The sequence below is a fragment of the Scylla paramamosain genome, unplaced genomic scaffold, assembly GCF_035594125.1.
Source record: "Scylla paramamosain isolate STU-SP2022 unplaced genomic scaffold, ASM3559412v1 Contig16, whole genome shotgun sequence".
NCBI classification, from domain to species: domain Eukaryota; kingdom Metazoa; phylum Arthropoda; class Malacostraca; order Decapoda; family Portunidae; genus Scylla; species Scylla paramamosain.
Window position 1 is genome coordinate 1425 of NW_026973681.1, and position 23491 is coordinate 24915.

General features: G+C 41.5%; 2 long non-coding RNA genes across 2 annotated transcripts; one reads left to right on the forward strand and one right to left on the reverse strand.

Annotated features, from left to right (window-relative positions):
• Positions 1–3318: 3318 nt before the first annotated feature.
• Positions 3319–19308, forward strand: LOC135097273 (uncharacterized). The gene is made up of 2 exons (XR_010265549.1): positions 3319–3434; positions 19041–19308. It is a non-coding gene; the product is annotated as an uncharacterized LOC135097273 (long non-coding RNA).
• Positions 7188–23132, reverse strand: LOC135097272 (uncharacterized). Its single transcript, XR_010265548.1, has 2 exons — positions 23012–23132; positions 7188–7438 (listed from the first exon to the last, which is right to left on the reverse strand). It is a non-coding gene; the product is annotated as an uncharacterized LOC135097272 (long non-coding RNA).
• Positions 23133–23491: the final 359 nt, after the last annotated feature.

Sequence of the window (23491 nt, forward strand, 5' to 3'; positions counted from 1 at the left end):
TTTGTATTCGAAACACACACACACACACACACACACACACACACACACACACACACACACACACACACACACACACACGAATATGCCAAATCAATTGCTTCGTGGAAAAATAATAATAGAAAAAATCACAAATATGAATGATAACGGTCGAATAATCCTCCTGAGAAAAAAAACAGATAACCTAATTTCGATGAATGACATGATAAATATTACAGCTGAATAAAAAAAGAATGCATAGCTTCAGATGAATGACAGAGGTTAAATCATTCAGTTCAGGTAAAAAAAAAAAAAAAAAGAGAGCATGGATGAACAAAAACATAACACCAGATGAATGACAAAAGTAAAATTATTCAGTTGTCAAAAAATTATGCAAAGCTCTGGGGAAAATGTCAAGCCGCAGGTGAATGCCGCTCGTGAAATGTGCAGCACAGGAATGTTCAACCTGCAATGGCCGCCACCAATAAAATAAGAAAAAAAAATGTGAAAAACTATGAAAAAAAAGCAAAGAAAGGTAATATTTTAAGTGGAAAACTATAATTTAATTACTGTAGGGGAATACATAATAATAATACATACATACATACATACATGCATGCAGACAGACAGACAGACAGACAGACAGACAGACAGACATATAAGGAGAGGAATGAAAGAAGACAAAAAGTAATATTACACGTAAAATAGTGTAAGTAAATGCTCAAAAAATAAAGAAAACTGGAAGGAAACTCACCATTGCCTTAATAATAATAATAATAATAATATTAATAATAATAATAATAATAATAATTATAATAATAATAATAATAATAATAGGTCTTTTTATTTACTCATTTATTTCTTTTGTTTTTCTTTATTTTTGCTTTGATTTCATTTTTTACTTTATTGATGTTTATTTATTACATTATTCATTTATTTATTTATTTATTAATCTATTTATTTATTTATTTATTTATCTATTTATTTATTTTGCTGCTCTATAACTCGCTAGATTAACACCAGACAAGACCTCCTTTCACTTCCTCACTACACACACACACACACACACACACACACACACACACACACACACACACACACACACACACACACACACACACATTTCTCCCGCTGATGAACCCTGGTATCCTTGACGGCTGTGCATTATCTGCCCGACAAACGATGAAAAATTACTCCCAAAAAACTACTCGGAACATTGTAATATTTTAACAAACGCTAAACACCACACTCAAATTTTCACCACGTGTCATCATTTATACATCAGCGAACATTAGTAACCTCAAGCAGAAACAGTTGTGTGCTCGCTTTGTTCAGGCCAACTCTTGCATGCAAATGAGAGGTGCGGCATTATGCAAGAACGAGGTGCAGAGTAATAGAAGAGAGGAATAGCAGATGATGCAAGAATGAAATATATACTCAATAACACAAGAATGAGTGAACAGTAACAGAAGAGAGAGAGATGCCAGACGATATAAGCATGAGGGATACAGGAATGTACCAGAAGACATAAGCACTGTAATATTAGAATGAGGTATGGAGTAATAGAAAAGAGGGATGCCAAATAATACAAGAACGAAGTACACAGTACTCGTAATAAGAGGAGGGAGATGATAAATGATGCAAAAATTACGTACGCAGTAAGAGAGGAGAGAGATGCAGGTATACAAGAATGAGTTATCCAGTAATACAAGAATACATACACAGTAATACATGAATAAGGTACAAAATAATAGTAATGATAAAAGAATGTGGTGGACAGTAACGCTAATTAATGTATGAAATATGCAATAGTGCAAAATAACAGAGAAATACTTTGATCGAAGTGAAGGGAAATACACAGCGATGTAGAATACGCACATTAATGCAACAATAACAGACTTTAATGGAAGAACAAATGCAGTCAATGTCGGGAAATTAATAACAAACACACACACACACACACACACACACACACACACACACACACACACACACACACACACACGCACACACACACACACACACACACACACTCACTAATTAAAACTGAATGGAAATAAGATAAATAAATGGAAATTGTTAGTCAACCATCTCGTTATTTAGGATTAATGGAAATATTTTATAGCAAAAGAAAAAAAAATAATGAAACTGACATGAAATATAACATGGCTTAAATTCATAAAATAAACATATCAGCTATAGTGTAGTGCAGCAGCCCCGTGACCTCTTGGTATTTTGGGAAAGGCGGCAGTACATAGAGAATGGCGTGTCCTAGTCTGTGTGTCGTTGAAGTGAAGAGTTCAAGTCCATGCGGTAAAAATTAATCGCTAATACCATAAATTAATTAGACTGGCGGGGAGCGGTTATTAATATCAAAGTTTGGATAAGTCCCATAAATATTATTGTAAATGCATGGTGATCTGTTTGGATAGGATGAAATAATCGTGTAACAGAATACAAGTGCAGGACTTACGAGTAATGCTGCTGCTAAAGACAGACACATAATGCTAAGCCAGGGATCAGTGTGTAAAGGTTCAGTTCCAGGAAGGCAGCGGAAGAAGGAACACTTTCTGGCTCAGGTAATCATGACTTCTGAGTGCAGGGAAGCATTCCAACACAAATTCAAGGAAGCTCCGAATTATGGAAAGGGACGAAAATATATAAATAAGCATTGAAAAATTGGAAATGTTGAGTTAGTCGAGTCGCTACAGGACATAATTTAATAATGGAGTGTTCAAAAGTAATAATAGATAAAAGAATATATAAATAAAGGCATGCTGAAACTGATGTGGAATGTGACATAGCTTAAAAATATATCAATAATGAATAAATTAGATTAATAGAAAAAAATAGTATTGAGAAATAAGAAACTATGACAACTCTAATAGTAGAATAATTATACAAATGAGAATTCCTCCTATATTTGGAGGTAACTCATTAACAGCAATTAAAGCAGAGCGTATTCTGCATGAAGTCAGGTAATAGCTGAAAAGAACACAGTATGTTTCTATGATAAAGTTTCTGCAAATTTACACAGTGATTGATCAGTGGCTGAGTGAAAAATCTAATTGCAAAAAACTCAGTAACTAAAAGCTATGAAGGGATTCGAACTCACACCAAGGGAGTTCGTAGACCAAAAGGAACAGAGCAACAGGACACAAAGCTTGACACTGATCCTTAACATGACACACTGATGAACTAACACCCAGACAGACTGACAGACAGACAGGCAGGCAGATATAAAGGTCACCTTTCAAATTATTGTGAGACGTTGCCTGAATACAGCAGCTTTTAAAGGCAATCAGATCCAGTTCTAACCTTTATTTCCTCACCTTTCTCCTCAGATATGCTAAAGCTGCCAGCCGTGATGCCGAGCAGATCTCCAACAAGTAGTTCTTCATGTTCACTCTGTTTTTTCATCCAGTAATGATCATCATCCTACATTCACCCTGTTGGAGGTAGGTGAAGGGAACACGACCTGAGAAATGTCTACTTTATTCCTGACTAGTCTCGCAGTAGCTTTTTCAGAGGACTGTGCCTGCCCTCTTCACCACCTACATCCAATTTCTCACAATGTCATCACCTTTCTCTGCCGTCCAGTCCAGTAATGTTTCTCTTCTTTCACTGTGTTGTCCTGTCCAGTATTGCTCGTGCGAATGTCAGAAGTCTCCGCATGTTGGTCAGTTGGCTTTTGTAGTCACTGTTTTCTTTTGTTTTTATATGCATCTGAAGTTGTCTTGCCTTGTTCTTTCTTGTTTTGTCTTCGTGATGTTGCTCTTCTTTCTCTTTCGTTGTTCAGTTCAGTTTGTGGGAATGTCAAAAGTCGCTGTGTGTGGGTCAACTGGGGTTTTGCAGTCTCTATTTTCTTTTGTTATTACTCGTATATGCTCTTTTATTGGTTTATCCTACTCTTCTTCTTCGTTGTTTTGCGTCTGCACTTACTGCCAACAGAAAATTAGATGCTGTTTAGTAAAGTAAATTCTGTATTGCTGTTTGAATTTTCTGTGATTAAATTGATTCTTGCACCTGTTGCTTCCATTATTCCATCATTCTATCTCTTTCTAAGCTCGCGCAATGGTGTTTTCTCCCTAATGTTCCGCTGGTAGTACTTAGCAGGGCATCTTGTTCCACACTCTTGATATTTATTTGCTTCTACAGATATTCTACGTAGTGTTTATTCCACATTCCGCGTGTTTCTGATGTCATGATGTCTTGTTCTCTGTGACGTTATGGTGCCTTACGATGGCTGCATTTAACGGATTCTGGAGGAAAATACTGTGGATTCAAATAATTAATGAGAAAAATACCTATTACAACCTGACTAAATCATCTGTGGCCTTTCAAGATCCTTTTGGCTCTACTCTTTAAGGACTAGCACCATCACTGAGCCTTTTTTCTGTCTTGTAGCCCAGAGTCAGAGGGCCAGAATCTCTCCACTATAGAATAATAAGAACAGTGCATTTCAGAATACGGACACATTTCTCAAGAGTCTCTTCACGTTACTGCTTCGATAAAACGCCACACTCTTGCCTTGCTGCAGCTCGTGTGCTCCTCTGAAGCCTCTTTGTTAGCGTTACCCTTACCTGTTGCCTTAAAAATGTGTCGGCAGAGGTGCCTCCCCGCCGCGGCTCTCATGTGAAAAGGTTTGTTTTTTGCAAGCGGGATTTCACGGGTTGGGAAGAGTCAGTTTGGATTTTCCCCGTGCCGGAGTAAAAGGGGGAGACAGTGGTGGCGGAGATCATGAAAAAGTGTGCGGGGGAAAAAAACAGACGGCGATATCTTTTATGGAGGGCGAGTGTATCACAGGCAGGGGGCGGCGCGACACCCTAACTCAGGGAGGGAAGGGCGTGAGCTTCCAGTGGGACGGGAGATGAAATGTAAAGTTAAATTAATCTGTTTTTTGCTTCAAGACTCGCCATTCAAGTGGAACTAAAGTAAACTTGGGAGTGCTGGAGTTTGTTAAGGCAGTGATGGCGTCTGGGAGTGTGGGGAGAATTGGCGTGGATGTTTCGTGTGGAATAAACACTTTACCGTTTTTTCAATAAAGTAATGTATATAAATGAACCAGACACCTATTTATTTTTTTAATTCAGTTTATTAATTTACTTTTGTTTGTACATGTGTAAGTTATGGATAACATTGCAAACATATAGCTAAAATAGATAAGGTGTTAGAATGAACGGGGTTCAGAATTTTGACGGAGAAAGAAATGCCAGCCGATGCACAAACATTTTTCAGAGGTGCAGATATATATATATATATATATATATATATATATATATATATATATATATATATATATATATATATATATATATATATATATATATATATATATATATATATATATATATATATATATATATAATTTTTTTTTTCTCTCGTTAAGGCAGATTAATAATGTATACCTGAATATTACTCAAATGTGTGATGAAGCTTACGTCTAACGTAATATTAAAAAAAAAAACACTTGTAGGATGAACATTTCACATTATTTTAATTAATATGAAAGGTCAGTTGCAGGCTGAAATGCAAGAAAATAATAAATAGATAGTATTGTTTCAAGTGATTACTGTGAGATGCAATAAAGATGACACACAAGCTCCTCAGTCAGTAGCGTCTCACCTACAAATAGAACGCCGGCCGCATCGTGAAGTACGTTGTGCGTACCACTGGAAGAATGAGCAGCAGTACGGGAGTATGACAAACTGTTTCTAGTCTCACAATTAACCCGGGAGAAAGAAAAGAAAAAAAAAATGTATCGACGCAGTCTGAAAAACAAGTAGCATTAAAGAGTCAGAGAGCAGCGAGGCGTGACCTGAACTCAGCAAATGAAAAGAAGTTCCGCAACACTTTACAGTTTTGCACGCTGGTTCCGCTGCCTTTAGTGCAAAACAAACACAAAAATCAAAGTGCCAATACTGCAACTCTGCCTGCATGCAGCGATAATGCGAAGCCACTCCACTCCCGGTGCACATCCTCGCCATCCGCGGAGACTTGATGCCGTGAGGACGTGAAGAGCTTAACGCCCCGACCCCCGAGCCCCGAGTCTCGAGTCTCGAGTCTGCAGCTCTGCGTCTGTGGACCATATTCTGAAACGCTTCTGCCCACAACTCTACTACTTCCAAAAGACTAATTAAAGTGACATGGGTTTTTAAGGGTGTTTTCGTGGCTTTAGTAACAGATTAACGAGATTTATACTCTATTTACAGGGGAAACACTTGAAAACGCGGCTAATCCTCACCGTGGCCTTTGATAAGTGTCGTGGCGAGAGCAAAAAGTCTCTGAATACTGCACCAGTACCGGACGGGCAGATCCTTGGGCACTCTCTGGTGGATGCTTCTGTATCTTCAGATTACTTGTGTATTTTGGAAACTACAGAACGATTCGAGTATTGTAAAAGTATGTGAAAGATGTAGGTGATTAGTAAAAGCAGAGAAAGGAGAAAAAGGAAAGCAAAACGTCACAGCTCCGCGTCTGTGCGAGGACCGGAGGGGCAGATCCTAACAAGAGTGAGTGTTCAATGGGGACAGATCTGCAATGGCTGAGAAGGTTAAAAGCAAAGGAAGAAGCAATTGGTCACCTTACTCCTGTGCAATCTTGTCAGTTCCAGCCCAGCCTATTTCACTCCACTCCTGTTATTTCCAGTTCACCTTATTCGTGTTCACTTCAGTCCTTTCTTATCCTCTCCTATACAATCCAGTCTAGTTTAATCCAGTACCGGTCTGCAATGACTGGGAAGGTTAAAAGCGGAGAAGCTGGCCAATGTACTTGTGTCGAGGCTCAGGATTGCGTGTCTCGTGGGAGTGTGGCTTGCTGTAAAACCTGGACGATTTTTCAAGGGAGGAATAAAACAACAGGCAGTAAAAGGTCTGAGCCACTCCATTACTCTTTTTGTTGTCAGTGTTGTCTCTCCAAGCTGTATCTTTTGACTTTTCTCTCTCTCTCTCTCTCTCTCTCTCTGTCTCTCTTTCTCTCTCTCTCTCTCTCTCTCTCTCTCTCTCTCTCTCTCTCTCTCTCTCTCTCTCTCTCTCTCTCTCTCTCTCTCTCTCTCTCTCTCTCTCTCTCTCTCTCTCTCTCTCTCTCGTATATTTGTATAACTGGATCATGCAACCAGAGTAATTTTGAAATATTTACCTAACTAAACGCTAACTCAAGATTAAAAACCGTAGCTGTCTTGTTTGAATGAATGTCCATGAGAGAGAGAGAGAGAGAGAGAGAGAGAGAGAGAGAGAGAGAGAGAGAGAGAGAGAGAGAGAGAGAGAGAGAGAGAGAGAGAGAGAGAGACGCTCCCTTGATGTCAGAAGCAGCAAGTCATTACTCTGGCATCTAAATTCTGTTTCATTATATCTGCCAAAGCGATTCCCAACGTTGATGAAAGCACGGCGGTCCACGAGCCAGGGGAAGCCGGGACCAGCAGCGCGTCACCAGTTGGTAGCCCCTGGTTTCCACATGACTCCTCCTGCAAATAAATAAACAAGTGTTTGTAGATTCAACAGAAAGGCGAGAAAGTGCTGGACGCTAAGAGGAGTGGCGTTAAATCATGCAAATGTTAGGAATGCATTGCTGGATCGTCGCTCATATGCCGAGGGTGTCAACGAGCAGCTGTCAAGTGGAAAAATAGTTCAGTTTTCAGTTTACTGGGAGTCGATTTCAGTTACGTTTCGCTTTGGTAACGACACAGCCTCGAGGTTTTTTTTTCTTTTCCTTCTGGCAAGTCGTTCCTCTTGCAGTGTCTTTCCTCTCGTGTCTTAACAGTAATATGTATGTTGCATCTTGTGTCTCCAGTGATTACGTTATCAAATACAGTCAAATTTGTTCCTGCATTTTACGTTCTTGTGTTATTTTTGGTTTGTAGTATTGTAGTTTTAATTTTTGTCGTAATTTCTGTGGTAAAAGGTAATTTATATTCTACTACGTGTTTCAGATAGTTCAAATGTTTATTTATTGTATAGCATCAGTTATTTCTTATTGTTTTTAGTATCCGGTAAGTCAGTCAGTCAGTGCCTCTCCCTGTGTCCGGTTCAGTATTATCAGCCTTGTTAACGGAGACCCGCTGAGTGTTTGATATCACACTTATTACATATTTCAACACGTATGGGATGGGTAATAGCTTCTGTCCCTGCAATATTGTCGTTATTGGAGAAGTGCCTGATTCTTGTCTCCTTGTGGTTATTATAAAATTGTGGTTTTAATTTGCTTTCTCGTATGTACAGAATTTATGCATTGAAATTTATGTCCCCAGTATTTTAGTCATTAAATAAGAGTCTGCTTATTGCGTCCTCTTGTTACTAGTGAGTTTATTGTAATATTTTGCTATTCATTTTCTTTTCTCCGATCGTCGAAGACTGGTGTATTGCAATTTAGGCCTTCCCAAAATTTTCGAGGTCGAGGTCAAGGGTCGTGTTGGTCGTTGTGTTAAGATCGAAGAGCGTGTTGGTCGTTGAGTTAAGGTCAAAAGTCATGTCGGTCGTTGTGTTGAGGTGTAGGGTCGTGGTGGTCTATATATAGCAAAGTGACGGTCGTGTTGGTCACTGTTAAGGTCGAAAGTCTTGGTGGTTGTGTTGAGGTGGAGGTCGTCTTCTCATAGCCGAGAAATGTTGCGTTCGTCACTCAGTATATAAAGAGTCGCACATTCTCTCCCTTATTCTTCTCGCCGGCAAATTCTGGACCAGACTCCTTCGGTGCATTTCTTATTTTCCATGACTTTTCACATTTTTCAAGAGCGGAATATCAGGTTGCCTTTAGAGCTAAATTGAATTTGCCTGTTTTGCAATCCTGAAACTTGAAGGAACGCCGCACACCAAGCCTTTGTTTATTCCTTGCTTCCAGTGCTCTCTCTCTCTCTCTCTCTCTCTCTCTCTCTCTCTCTCTCTCTCTCTCTCCCCCCCCGGAGTGATAAGACTCGCCTATTTTTCTCGTCTCCAAGGCAGACAGGGTAACAAGGTATAAATATAGTTTGCAAAAGTCTATGGTTATTTTAAGAGTCCTTTTAACTTCCCCAAAGATCAGGTTTCTGGCACATACTGTGCTCTCTGTTACTCACTCCTCCATGAATAATAAGGCACACCCATTCAAGTCCGCTCTTAACCAGGTAGGGCATATGTGCATCTTGTAGACTATAATTATCTTGAGTTTCCTTATAACTTTACATAACTAGTCTCTTTGCCACAATATTAGTACATATTTCTCTAACGTGCACCTTTTACACGTGTTCCGACACAAATGTACTGTACGCTTGAGTGTGTTTGGCCACGAGAAACAGGGTATGTGTATCTTGTAGAAGACTATGGTTATCTTGAGTTTTCTTGTAACTTTCCCAGACAACAAGTTTCCTCAATAATGGTACACATGTACTCTCCAACACTCGCTCCTTCCTGTATGACAAGGCACACCTGTTTCTCTCCTCTCCCAGCCCGAGCATATGAAGACTTTCATATCTTGAATTTCCTTGTAACTTTCCCCACAGAACAAGCCTCCTCGTCACAATAATGATGCTTGCCCTTTACACTGGGCATATTCTCCTATTCTGCTACATGTACGACATAACTGTACGTAAACTTCAGTGTAGTGAGGCTCCCGCAGCCACCTGTCACTCCAACGAAGATTTTCCCTCCCACTTCCTCTAGTCACGGAGCCACACTGCACATACTAAGCGAGGCCCACGCAGGTCAACGCCACTAAAGGGAAGTAAGATAAATTCGTTACCATCCACAACGTTCCATTCTCAGTGAGTCGCTGCCCCTGTCGTTGCCTCCTCCCCAAGTACACTGACCACACTGTCCGCCGCCTAGCTTCAATAAATCACTCCAGCCGCTGGTGGATCCTATTTCTGTCGAGATTCTGGGTGTCTTGTTTAAATTCTAACAATCCTTTGAATCCTTGTTCGCAGCACTGCTGAAATTGTGGCACGCACACATTGGGTATTTGGATTGAAAGAATATTGTGACTTGTTTTTTTTTTATTTCATCGCTGAACGTGTATCCAGAGTTTCAAATTGTAATTGTACTCGTAAAACGTATTTGCAGATTGATTTGAGTGTGTTTATTCTCATGTAGGTACATGTATGAGCTTTCATCCACAAACACTTTAAATTTCATATCTGGCTGAACTATTCCGTTATGTTAGATTACGTTGGTTCAAATTTTAGAATAGTACGCTTCAATTCAGTCTTCGTTTCTTACTTTTTGTTAAGTTGGGATAGGCAGGGGAAGGAAAAAGGAAGGAAGTAAGATAAGATTAGGTCACATCCAATTTCAGAAAGCAGTAATACGCCCCTGCTTGGCCATCAGCGGTTCCCTCTTATTTCACCCACGTGAATAGAGTGTTCAGATGTGAATCATTTAGGTGTGACAGTCTTTCATGTGGCCTTCCTGTACATCATCATGGGGGGTTTTACATTACCTCGCCCTGGTCATCAGCCCCGCTCTGTTATTTGACCCTTCTGGATAGAGTTCAGACATACAGCATTTGTGTGTGGCGGTCTTTCATTTGACCTTCCACTACACCATTCGGTCGGTGCACTGTCCGTATTTTATAAGATTTACTTCGTCGCTTTCCGCCTGAGCGTTCCGTGCCACAATGGTCGACCCGACTGACAGATTCCATGCATTCGTTGCGTCCCGCTGAGTGCGACGCCGCGCCATTTCATTCCCTTCCTGCTTTTATTCCCGCACCGCATAGACCACCAAGGCGTCTCTCCGTCTTTCAGCCCCTTAATTAGTGTTCATTATTACTTTTTACAGGATTTTACTCTACACTGAGGACTGCAATGCTAATTAACTAGAGTATATATACGAGTAGTTTTTTTTTTTATCTTATTTTTTTTTTGCAGTTCTCTTATTATTTCATCTATCACATCTTCTTTCAATAGGTACATTAAAATATGTTGTCTTATAGTGTCTTATGATATCGTACGTCTGTTTTCACAATAATCCATCACTTCCTCGTGCTCACACACACACACACACACACACACACACACACACACACACACACACACACACACACACACACACACACAAAGAGAGAGAACAGTCAAGGGATTCAAGACAGTGGTGAAGATGACAGATATGGCAGACGGTGCAATACAAACTCTAAATTTCATATACTGCAGCTTGGTAAATTTCTGTTGTTGTTGCTCCTATTGCGTCGTTGCTGTTGTTGTTGTTGTTGTTGTTGTTGTTGTTGTTGTTGTTGTTGCCATCAACTTTAGTAGCTTCAACCATCAGTAGATAAGATTAAATAAGAAAACACACACACACACACACACACACACACACACACACACACACACACACACACACACACACACACACACACGTCACCACTAAAACACACCAATACAAAAGAAGACAAACCATCGTATTTCCCCCCAATACAACACACACATCCCTCCTTAGTGAAGTAAGGAGGCTGGGAGCACATGATTCCGTGTGTCGCGACGCTAATTACGTCTGCACCAACACTGCCAGTTAATCGAGCAAACACGTCCTGCAGTCTAAGGTAACGAGGAGCCCGGCGTGAGTTAGGGAATCAGGAGAGTGAAGGGAGTGAAGGTGCCGGACAGCAGTGAAGGGCTGGACGAGAGGCGCCGAGGGAAGCTGGACTCTCGCGCTCCTGATTAAGTGTTGTATTAGCTGAGGATGAATGTAGCCTGTTAGCTTGCATTGTACGTTGAATTGGGGAGTTAAGATAGTGAGTTATGGGGAATTTCAGTGGATTCTACCCTGTTACTCTTCAGTGGTTGATTATGAGTGAGTTTTGAGTGAATTTCAAGTGGTTTCAAGTAGACTGAAGTATAATTCAAGTGGATTCAAGAAGAAAGCAGCTTTGAAAACCGTGTAATTTTACTAGTATTATTTTCGAAGGCCACATAAATGGTTAGCCTGATTCTTAGAGTGTTTATCTTGTTGATATCGTAGAAATCTTGTTAATGGGTCTTTTTAACCTTAAAAACACCCGTAAAACCCGTGTCCCTTCAACTACGTAAAGCCTTTTGAAAGTAGTGGTGCAGTGCAGAAGTGTTTCAGAATATTGTCGTGATACAGACGCCCCCGCTCTCCTCCCAAGGCAGGCAGGCAAGACTCTCATTTTGCATAAGCAGATGGCGGGGCTGGAGGGGCGCGCGTGATGGCTATCTGAGTGAGCCGAGCGATGTGACGCACTCAATGTGACGTCACCTTTTTGAATGTGAAATGAAAGGTGATGTATTTCTGATAAACTTTAATAAATTTACAGTGCCATGCAGTATAGGCATGGCACTGTATTGTGTCTATATGGCTGACGACAACGATGATGATGACTGACATTATAACATTATAGAGGCGAAGCAACATAGCCTGAATCCTTCCTCCCTTACCAACACTCCAAACAGGACACTACACCCTATCACTTCTCAACTCCCCAACCAATAGATAACCTTAGCCTCAACCATTGCACAATGAACAGATTACAGAAAAGAAGCAACACAACTTATCTCCTTCCATACCCAAGACTCACAGCAAGGCACATCCCAGCAGCTCTTCAGTCAAACACGCCGGCCATCCATTACTCCCACCATCATAAAGCGAGACAAGACTGCAATGGTGCCTTTGTCCCGGGCAGATTGGGAGGCCCTGCATTGCTTGGCGGGGGTCGGGGGGATCTGCTCGACGCGCTAAACAACCCATTAAGGCGCCGCCGCGATGCATCACCTGCCGTATCCGGTCCAGGGAGCCCACCGCCCCCGCTATCCCCCCAGCAGCGTCCAGGCGAACAAAGGAGCATGAATGTTTCAGTGAGTGATGAATTAGTCGGGAATGCACACTTGCTGGGATTCATATGCACACTTGTACGTGCATGCATCTACACGCGTGCAGGATGGTGCTGTGTATGTATGTATACTCGCACACACACACACACACACACACACACACACACACACACACACACACACACACACACACACACACACACACACACACACACGTGAAAAATGAAGAAAGAAATACCGGACAAACGTAGATACGATGTCATTTATGTTACAACTCCGCCTGCAAACAAACCGTCAGTTAGTATTATTTTTTACACACATAGTGAAAAAAGGAATGAAAAAAACAAACAAACCTAGATACAAAATCCTTTACATTACTTCTGCAGCCCAAAACCCATCCAACACTCAAACACGTATCAATGTCCTTCTGTACACAATTAATAAATACTTGACACGGAGGAGCATCCATCATCTGTCAGTGTGTGTGTGTGTGTGTGTGTGTGTGTGGGAAGGTTCGATCAGCTGGGGAAGCGACGGGCAAGTCTCCTTCACTGCGAGTCATCATCGTCACGTTTATTAATCACGCAAGGAAAGGCACGCGGCTCGCACCATTTAGCTTGTGGTCGACTGGAAGGATAACACGTGTGATAGCCGGGATGGTGGTGGTAGTGGTGGTATTTGATGTCATTGCTTGTGGTGGTGGTTTCTGGAGGTAATTTTGGTGTGGTGGTGGTAGCTGTAGTTGTTGTTGTTGTTGTTGTTGAGGATGACAAACTCATCTCATACGCGAAGTTATGTGGTAGTGTTGTATGCTAGGTAAAGCGAGGAAGGTATTTTCAAAGCGCACGGAGGGGAGCCTAACTGGGTCTCGGTCTTTGCCTGACGTCATAGGTAATCTAGACCAAAGCTTCTGCCGCTCGAAACTCTCCAGTCAAACACGTAGTCACCCTGCCGCCCAGTGGAACGGAGCCTCGTTTTCTGTTGTGGTCGGGGAGGCTGCGGTAATTTTGTGAGTTATGCAAAAATGCCAACAGTTTGTATCGTGCGTGGGTGCAAATCAGGTCACGTCAAAGGTGATGACAGAATGCATTTTGAAAAACTACCCAAAGTGGAAGAACTTAAGAAAATGCATAATAGATAAGTATAGAATATTATGCATATGGTTTGTTGCCAGGCTCTCGTTTTCTTCCACACACACACACACACACACACACACACACACACACACACTCTCTCTCTCTCTCTCTCTCTCTCTCTCTCTCTCTCTCTCTCTCTCTCTCTGCAAGTGCCTTTATTATCCACTTTCGTTACTTGATCATAGTGACAAAAATTACTAGTGCCTGAATAAACTAAGTTCCGTCAAAGTATGATTAGTATTCGTCAGTTTGTTAAGAGACTGTCGTCATACTTTCTTTGCTTTCTATTTATTTGTTTATTTATTCTTTCAGTTTTTATCAAGTTAATATTTCCTTTTCTATTACCGTCCCTCTCTTCTCCCTCTTCTCTCCTTTCTCTATCCTTCGTCATCACAGCAGTTTTCTTCCCGCTGTTCTCTTCTTCCCGATATCATGGCTGCGCCTCCTGCAGCGCAAAGGTTTCCCCAAGATCCCTGCAAAAAGATGACCAAGACCCAGTAAGGAAAGCCCATTGACACACACACACACACACACACACACACACACACACACACACACACACACACACACACACACACACACTAATTACTACTTTTCTTCTTTCTGTACACTCAAAAGAGTTTCCGTATTTTGGATAAGAATTCAGAAGGAGGCATTTTATGAACAAATTGGAAATGAAAGGCAGAAATAGACTAAGTAGATACGTCCTAAAGTGAGAAAGATTATATTATACAGAATAGAAACCAAGAATAACATCAACATGACACCTTTACTCCCCGCAGAAGCAGTACTAATAGTAGTAACAGAAACAGCAACATTAACAGTAGCACTTGTACATCGCATTCACTCAAAACTCACTCATAAGCAAGCACTGAAGAGTAACAGGGTAGAATCCACTAAAATTCCCCATAACTCACTATCTTAACTCCCCAATTCAACGTACAATGCAAGCTAAAAGGCTACATTCATCCTCAGCTAATACAACATTTAATCAGGAGCGCGAGAGTCCAGCTTCCCTCGGCGCCTCTCGTCCAGCCCTTCACTGCTGTCCGGCACCTTCACTCCCTTCACTCTCCTGATTCCCTAACTCACGCCGGGCTCCTCGTTACCTTAGACTGCAGGACGTGTTTGCTCGATTAACTGGCAGTGTTGGTGCAGACGTAATTAGCGTCGCGACACACGGAATCATGTGCTCCCAGCCTCCTTACTTCACTAAGGAGGGATGTGTGTGTTGTATTGGGGGGAAATACGATGGTTTGTCTTCTTTTGTATTGGTGTGTTTTAGTGGTGACGTGTGTGTGTGTGTGTGTGTGTGTGTGTGTGTGTGTGTGTGTGTGTGTGTGTTTTGTTATTTAATCTTATCTACTGATGGTTGAAGCTACTAAAGTTGATGGCAACAACAACAACAACAACAACAACAACAACAACAACAACAACAACAACAACAACAGCAACGACGCAATAGGAGCAACAACAACAGAAATTTACCAAGCTGCAGTATATGAAATTTAGAGTTTGTATTGCACCGTCTGCCATATCTGTCATCTTCACCACTGTCTTGAATCCCTTGACTGTTCTCTCTCTTTGTGTGTGTGTGTGTGTGTGTGTGTGTGTGTGTGTGTGTGTGTGTGTGTGTGTGAGCACGAGGAAGTGATGGATTATTGTGAAAACAGACGTACGATATCATAAGACACTATAAGACAACATATTTTAATGTACGAGTACCTATTGAAAGAAGATGTGATAGATGAAATAATAAGAGAACTGCAAAAAAAAAAATAAGATAAACAAAAAAACTACTCGTATATATACTCTAGTTAATTAGCATTGCAGTCCTCAGTGTAGAGTAAAATCCTGTAAAAAGTAATAATGAACACTAATTAAGGGGCTGAAAGACGGAGAGACGCCTTGGTGGTCTATGCGGTGCGGGAATAAAAGCAGGAAGGGAATGAAATGGCGCGGCGTCGCACTCAGCAGGACGCAACGAATGCATGGAATCTGTCAGTCGGGTCGACCATTGTGGCACGGAACGCTGAGGCGGAAAGCGACGAAGTAAATCTTATAAAATACGGACAGTGCACCGACCGAATGGTGTAGTGGAAGGTCAAATGAAAGACCGCCACACAAATGCTGTATGTCTGAACTCTATCCAGAAGGGTCAAATAACAGAGCGGGGCTGATGACCAGGGCGAGGTAATGTAAAACCCCCCATGATGATGTACAGGAAGGCCACATGAAAAACTGTCACACCTAAATGATTCACATCTGAACACTCTATTCACGTGGGTGAAATAAGAGGGAACCGCTGATGGCCAAGCAGGGGCGTATTACTGCTTTCTGAAATTGGATGTGACCTAATCTTATCTTACTTCCTTCCTTTTCCTTCCCCTGCCTATCCCAACTTAACGAAAAGTAAGAAACGAAGACTGAATTAAAGCGCACTATTCTAAAATTTGAACCAACGTAATCTAACATAACGGAATAGTTCAGCCAGATATGAAATTTATAGTGTTTGCGGATGAAAGCTCATACATGTACCTACATGAGAATAAACACACACTCAAATCAATCTGCAGATACGTTTTACGAGTACAATTACAATTTGAAACTCTGGATACACGTTCAGCGATGAAATAAAAAAAAAGTCACAATATTCTTTCAATCCAAATACCCAATGTGTGTGTGCCACAATTTCAGCAGTGCTGCGAACGAGGATTCAAAGGATTGTTAGAATTTAAACAAGACACCCAGAATCTCGACAGAAATAGGATCCACCAGCGGCTGGAGTGATTTATTGAAGCTAGGCGGCGGACAGTGTGGTCAGTGTACTTGGGGAGGAGGCAACGACAGGGGCAGCGACTCACTGAGAATGGAACGTTGTGGATGGTAACGAATTTATCTTACTTCCCTTTAGTGACGTTGACCTGCGTGGGCCTCGCTTAGTGTGTGCAGTGTGGCTTCGTGACTAGAGGAAGTGGGAGGGAAAATCTTCGTTGGAGTGACAGGTGGCTGCGGGAGCCTCACTACACTGAAGTTTACGTACAGTTATGTCGTACATGTAGCAGAATAGGAGAATATGCCCAGTGTAAAGGGCAAGCATCATTATTGTGACGAGGAGGCTTGTTCTGTGGGGAAAGTTACAAGGAAATTCAAGATATGAAAGTCTTCATATGCTCGGGCTGGGAGAGGAGAGAAACAGGTGTGCCTTGTCATACAGGAAGGAGCGAGTGTTGGAGAGTACATGTGTACCATTATTGAGGAAACTTGTTGTCTGGGAAAGTTACAAGGAAACTCAAGATAACCATAGTCTTCTACAAGATACACATACCCTGTTTCTCGTGGCCAAACACACTCAAGCGTACAGTACATTTGTGTCGGAACACGTGTAAAAGGTGCACGTTAGAGAAATATGTACTAATACTGTGGCAGAGAAACTAGTTCTGTAAAGTTATAAGGAAACTCAAGATAATTATAGTCTACAAGATGCACATATGCCCTACCTGGTTAAGAGCGGACTTGAATGGGTGTGCCTTATTATTCATGGAGGAGTGAGTAACAGAGAGCATGTACCAGTATGTGCCAGAAACCTGATCTTTGGGGAAGTTAAAAGGACTCTTAAAATAACCATAGACTTTTGCAAACTATATTTATACCTTGTTACCCTGTCTGCCTTGGAGACGAGAGAAATAGGCGAGTCTTATCACTCCGGGGTGAGAGAGAGAGAGAGAGAGAGAGAGAGAGAGAGAGAGAGAGAGAGAGAGAGAGAGAGAGAGAGAGAGAGAGAGAGAGAGAGAGAGAGAGAGCACTGGAAGCAAGGAATAAACAAAGGCTTGGTGTGCGGCGTTCCTTCAAGTTTCAGGATTGCAAAACAGGCAAATTCAATTTAGCTCTAAAGGCAACCTGATATTCCGCTCTTGAAAAATGTGAAAAGTCATGGAAAATAAGAAATGCACCGAAGGAGTCTGGTCCAGAATTTGCCGGCGAGAAGAATAAGGGAGAGAATGTGCGACTCTTTATATACTGAGTGACAAACGCAACATTTCTCGGCTATGAGAAGACGACCTCCACCTCAACACAACCACCAAGACTTTCGACCTTAACAGTGACCAACACGACCGTCACTTTGCTATATATAGACCACCATGACCCTACACCTCAACACAACGACCGACATGACTTTTGACCTTAACTCAACGACCAACACGCTCTTCGATCTTAACACAACGACCAACACGACCCTTGACCTCGACCTCGAAAATTTTGGGAAGGCCTAAATTGCAATACACCAGTCTTCGACGATCGGAGAAAAGAAAATGAATAGCAAAATATTACAATAAACTCACTAGTAACAAGAGGACGCAATAAGCAGACTCTTATTTAATGACTAAAATACTGGGGACATAAATTTCAATGCATAAATTCTGTACATACGAGAAAGCAAATTAAAACCACAATTTTATAATAACCACAAGGAGACAAGAATCAGGCACTTCTCCAATAACGACAATATTGCAGGGACAGAAGCTATTACCCATCCCATACGTGTTGAAATATGTAATAAGTGTGATATCAAACACTCAGCGGGTCTCCGTTAACAAGGCTGATAATACTGAACCGGACACAGGGAGAGGCACTGACTGACTGACTTACCGGATACTAAAAACAATAAGAAATAACTGATGCTATACAATAAATAAACATTTGAACTATCTGAAACACGTAGTAGAATATAAATTACCTTTTACCACAGAAATTACGACAAAAATTTAAACTACAATACTACAAACCAAAAATAACACAAGAACGTAAAATGCAGGAACAAATTTGACTGTATTTGATAACGTAATCACTGGAAACACAAGATGCAACATACATATTACTGTTAAGACACGAGAGGAAAGACACTGCAAGAGGAACGACTTGCCAGAAGGAAAAGAAAAAAAACCTCGAGGCTGTGTCGTTACCAAAGCGAAACGTAACTGAAATCGACTCCCAGTAAACTGAAAACTGAACTATTTTTCCACTTGACAGCTGCTCGTTGACACCCTCGGCATATGAGCGACGATTCACCAATGCATTCCTAACATTTGCATGATTTAACGCCACTCCTCTTAGCGTCCAGCACTTTCTCGCCTTTCTGTTGAATCTACAAACACTTGTTTATTTATTTGCAGGAGGAGTCATGTGGAAACCAGGGGCTACCAACTGGTGACGCGCTGCTGGTCCCGGCTTCCCCTGGCTCGTGGACCGCCGTGCTTTCATCAACGTTGGGAATCGCTTTGGCAGATATAATGAAACAGAATTTAGATGCCAGAGTAATGACTTGCTGCTTCTGACACCAAGGGAGCGTCTCTCTCTCTCTCTCTCTCTCTCTCTCTCTCTCTCTCTCTCTCTCTCTCTCTCTCTCTCTCTCTCTCTCTCTCTCTCTCTCTCTCTCTCTCTCTCATGGACATTCATTCAAACAAGACAGCTACGGTTTTTAATCTTGAGTTAGCGTTTAGTTAGGTAAATATTTCAAAATTACTCTGGTTGCATGATCCAGTTATACAAATATACGAGAGAGAGAGAGAGAGAGAGAGAGAGAGAGAGAGAGAGAGAGAGAGAGAGAGAGAGAGAGAGAGAGAGAGAGAGAGAGAGAGAGAGAGAGAGAGAGAGAGAGAGAGAGAGAGAGAGAGAGAGAGAGAGAGAGAAAAGTCAAAAGATACAGCTTGGAGAGACAACACTGACAACAAAAAGAGTAATGGAGTGGCTCAGACCTTTTACTGCCTGTTGTTTTATTCCTCCCTTGAAAAATCGTCCAGGTTTTACAGCAAGCCACACTCCCACGAGACACGCAATCCTGAGCCTCGACACAAGTACATTGGCCAGCTTCTCCGCTTTTAACCTTCCCAGTCATTGCAGACCGGTACTGGATTAAACTAGACTGGATTGTATAGGAGAGGATAAGAAAGGACTGAAGTGAACACGAATAAGGTGAACTGGAAATAACAGGAGTGGAGTGAAATAGGCTGGGCTGGAACTGACAAGATTGCACAGGAGTAAGGTGACCAATTGCTTCTTCCTTTGCTTTTAACCTTCTCAGCCATTGCAGATCTGTCCCCATTGAACACTCACTCTTGTTAGGATCTGCCCCTCCGGTCCTCGCACAGACGCGGAGCTGTGACGTTTTGCTTTCCTTTTTCTCCTTTCTCTGCTTTTACTAATCACCTACATCTTTCACATACTTTTACAATACTCGAATCGTTCTGTAGTTTCCAAAATACACAAGTAATCTGAAGATACAGAAGCATCCACCAGAGAGTGCCCAAGGATCTGCCCGTCCGGTACTGGTGCAGTATTCAGAGACTTTTTGCTCTCGCCACGACACTTATCAAAGGCCACGGTGAGGATTAGCCGCGTTTTCAAGTGTTTCCCCTGTAAATAGAGTATAAATCTCGTTAATCTGTTACTAAAGCCACGAAAACACCCTTAAAAACCCATGTCACTTTAATTAGTTTTTTGGAAGTAGTAGAGTTGTGGGCAGAAGCGTTTCAGAATATGGTCCACAGACGCAGAGCTGCAGACTCGAGACTCGAGACTCGGGGCTCGGGGGTCGGGGCGTTAAGCTCTTCACGTCCTCACGGCATCAAGTCTCCGCGGATGGCGAGGATGTGCACCGGGAGTGGAGTGGCCTCGCATTATCGCTGCATGCAGGCAGAGTTGCAGTATTGGCACTTTGATTTTTGTGTTTGTTTTGCACTAAAGGCAGCGGAACCAGCGTGCAAAAGTGTAAAGTGTTGCGGAACTTCTTTTCATTTGCTGAGTTCAGGTCACGCCTCGCTGCTCTCTGACTCTTTAATGCTACTTGTTTTTCAGACTGCGTCGATACATTTTTTTTTTCTTTTCTTTCTCCCGGGTTAATTGCGAGACTAGGAACAGTTTGTCATACTCCCGTACTGCTGCTCATTCTTCCAGTGGTACGCACAACGTACTTCACGATGCGGCCGGCGTTCTATTTGTAGGTGAGACGCTACTGACTGAGGAGCTTGTGTGTCATCTTTATTGCATCTCACAGTAATCACTTGAAACAATACTATCTATTTATTATTTTCTTGCATTTCAGCCTGCAACTGACCTTTCATATTAATTAAAATAATGTGAAATGTTCATCCTACAAGTGTTTTTTTTTTTAATATTACGTTAGACGTAAGCTTCCTCACACATTTGAGTAATATTCAGGTATACATTATTAATCTGCCTTAACGAGAGAAAAAAATTATATATATATATATATATATATATATATATATATATATATATATATATATATATATATATATATATATATATATATATATATATATATATATATATATATATGCACCTCTGAAAAATGTTTGTGCATCGGCTGGCATTTCTTTCTCCGTCGAAATTCTGAACCCCGTTCATTCTAACACCTTATCTATTTTAGCTATATGTTTGCAATGTTATCCATAACTTACACATGTACAAACAAAAGTAAATTAATAAACTGAATTAAAAAAATAAATAGGTGTCTGGTTCATTTATATACATTACTTTATTGAAAAAACGGTAAAGTGTTTATTCCACACGAAACATCCACGCCAATTCTCCCCACACTCCCAGACGCCATCACTGCCTTAACAAACTCCAGCACTCCCAAGTTTACTTTAGTTCCACTTGAATGGCGAGTCTTGAAGCAAAAAACAGATTAATTTAACTTTACATTTCATCTCCCGTCCCACTGGAAGCTCACGCCCTTCCCTCCCTGAGTTAGGGTGTCGCGCCGCCCCCTGCCTGTGATACACTCGCCCTCCATAAAAGATATCGCCGTCTGTTTTTTTCCCCCCCACACTTTTTCATGATCTCCGCCACCACTGTCTCCCCCTTTTACTCCGGCACGGGGAAAATCCAAACTGACTCTTCCCAACCCGTGAAATCCCGCTTGCAAAAAACAAACCTTTTCACATGAGAGCCGCGGCGGGGAGGCACCTCTGCCGACACATTTTTAAGGCAACAGGTAAGGGTAACGCTAACAAAGAGGCTTCAGAGGAGCACACGAGCTGCAGCAAGGCAAGAGTGTGGCGTTTTATCGAAGCAGTAACGTGAAGAGACTCTTGAGAAATGTGTCCGTATTCTGAAATGCACTGTTCTTATTATTCTATAGTGGAGAGATTCTGGCCCTCTGACTCTGGGCTACAAGACAGAAAAAAGGCTCAGTGATGGTGCTAGTCCTTAAAGAGTAGAGCCAAAAGGATCTTGAAAGGCCACAGATGATTTAGTCAGGTTGTAATAGGTATTTTTCTCATTAATTATTTGAATCCACAGTATTTTCCTCCAGAATCCGTTAAATGCAGCCATCGTAAGGCACCATAACGTCACAGAGAACAAGACATCATGACATCAGAAACACGCGGAATGTGGAATAAACACTACGTAGAATATCTGTAGAAGCAAATAAATATCAAGAGTGTGGAACAAGATGCCCTGCTAAGTACTACCAGCGGAACATTAGGGAGAAAACACCATTGCGCGAGCTTAGAAAGAGATAGAATGATGGAATAATGGAAGCAACAGGTGCAAGAATCAATTTAATCACAGAAAATTCAAACAGCAATACAGAATTTACTTTACTAAACAGCATCTAATTTTCTGTTGGCAGTAAGTGCAGACGCAAAACAACGAAGAAGAAGAGTAGGATAAACCAATAAAAGAGCATATACGAGTAATAACAAAAGAAAATAGAGACTGCAAAACCCCAGTTGACCCACACACAGCGACTTTTGACATTCCCACAAACTGAACTGAACAACGAAAGAGAAAGAAGAGCAACATCACGAAGACAAAACAAGAAAGAACAAGGCAAGACAACTTCAGATGCATATAAAAACAAAAGAAAACAGTGACTACAAAAGCCAACTGACCAACATGCGGAGACTTCTGACATTCGCACGAGCAATACTGGACAGGACAACACAGTGAAAGAAGAGAAACATTACTGGACTGGACGGCAGAGAAAGGTGATGACATTGTGAGAAATTGGATGTAGGTGGTGAAGAGGGCAGGCACAGTCCTCTGAAAAAGCTACTGCGAGACTAGTCAGGAATAAAGTAGACATTTCTCAGGTCGTGTTCCCTTCACCTACCTCCAACAGGGTGAATGTAGGATGATGATCATTACTGGATGAAAAAACAGAGTGAACATGAAGAACTGCTTGTTGGAGATCTGCTCGGCATCACGGCTGGCAGCTTTAGCATATCTGAGGAGAAAGGTGAGGAAATAAAGGTTAGAACTGGATCTGATTGCCTTTAAAAGCTGCTGTATTCAGGCAACGTCTCACAATAATTTGAAAGGTGACCTTTATATCTGCCTGCCTGTCTGTCTGTCAGTCTGTCTGGGTGTTAGTCCATCAGTGTGTCATGTTAAGGATCAGTGTCAAGCTTTGTGTCCTGTTGCTCTGTTCCTTTTGGTCTACGAACTCCCTTGGTGTGAGTTCGAATCCCTTCATAGCTTTTAGTTACTGAGTTTTTTGCAATTAGATTTTTCACTCAGCCACTGATCAATCACTGTGTAAATTTGCAGAAACTTTATCATAGAAACATACTGTGTTCTTTTCAGCTATTAC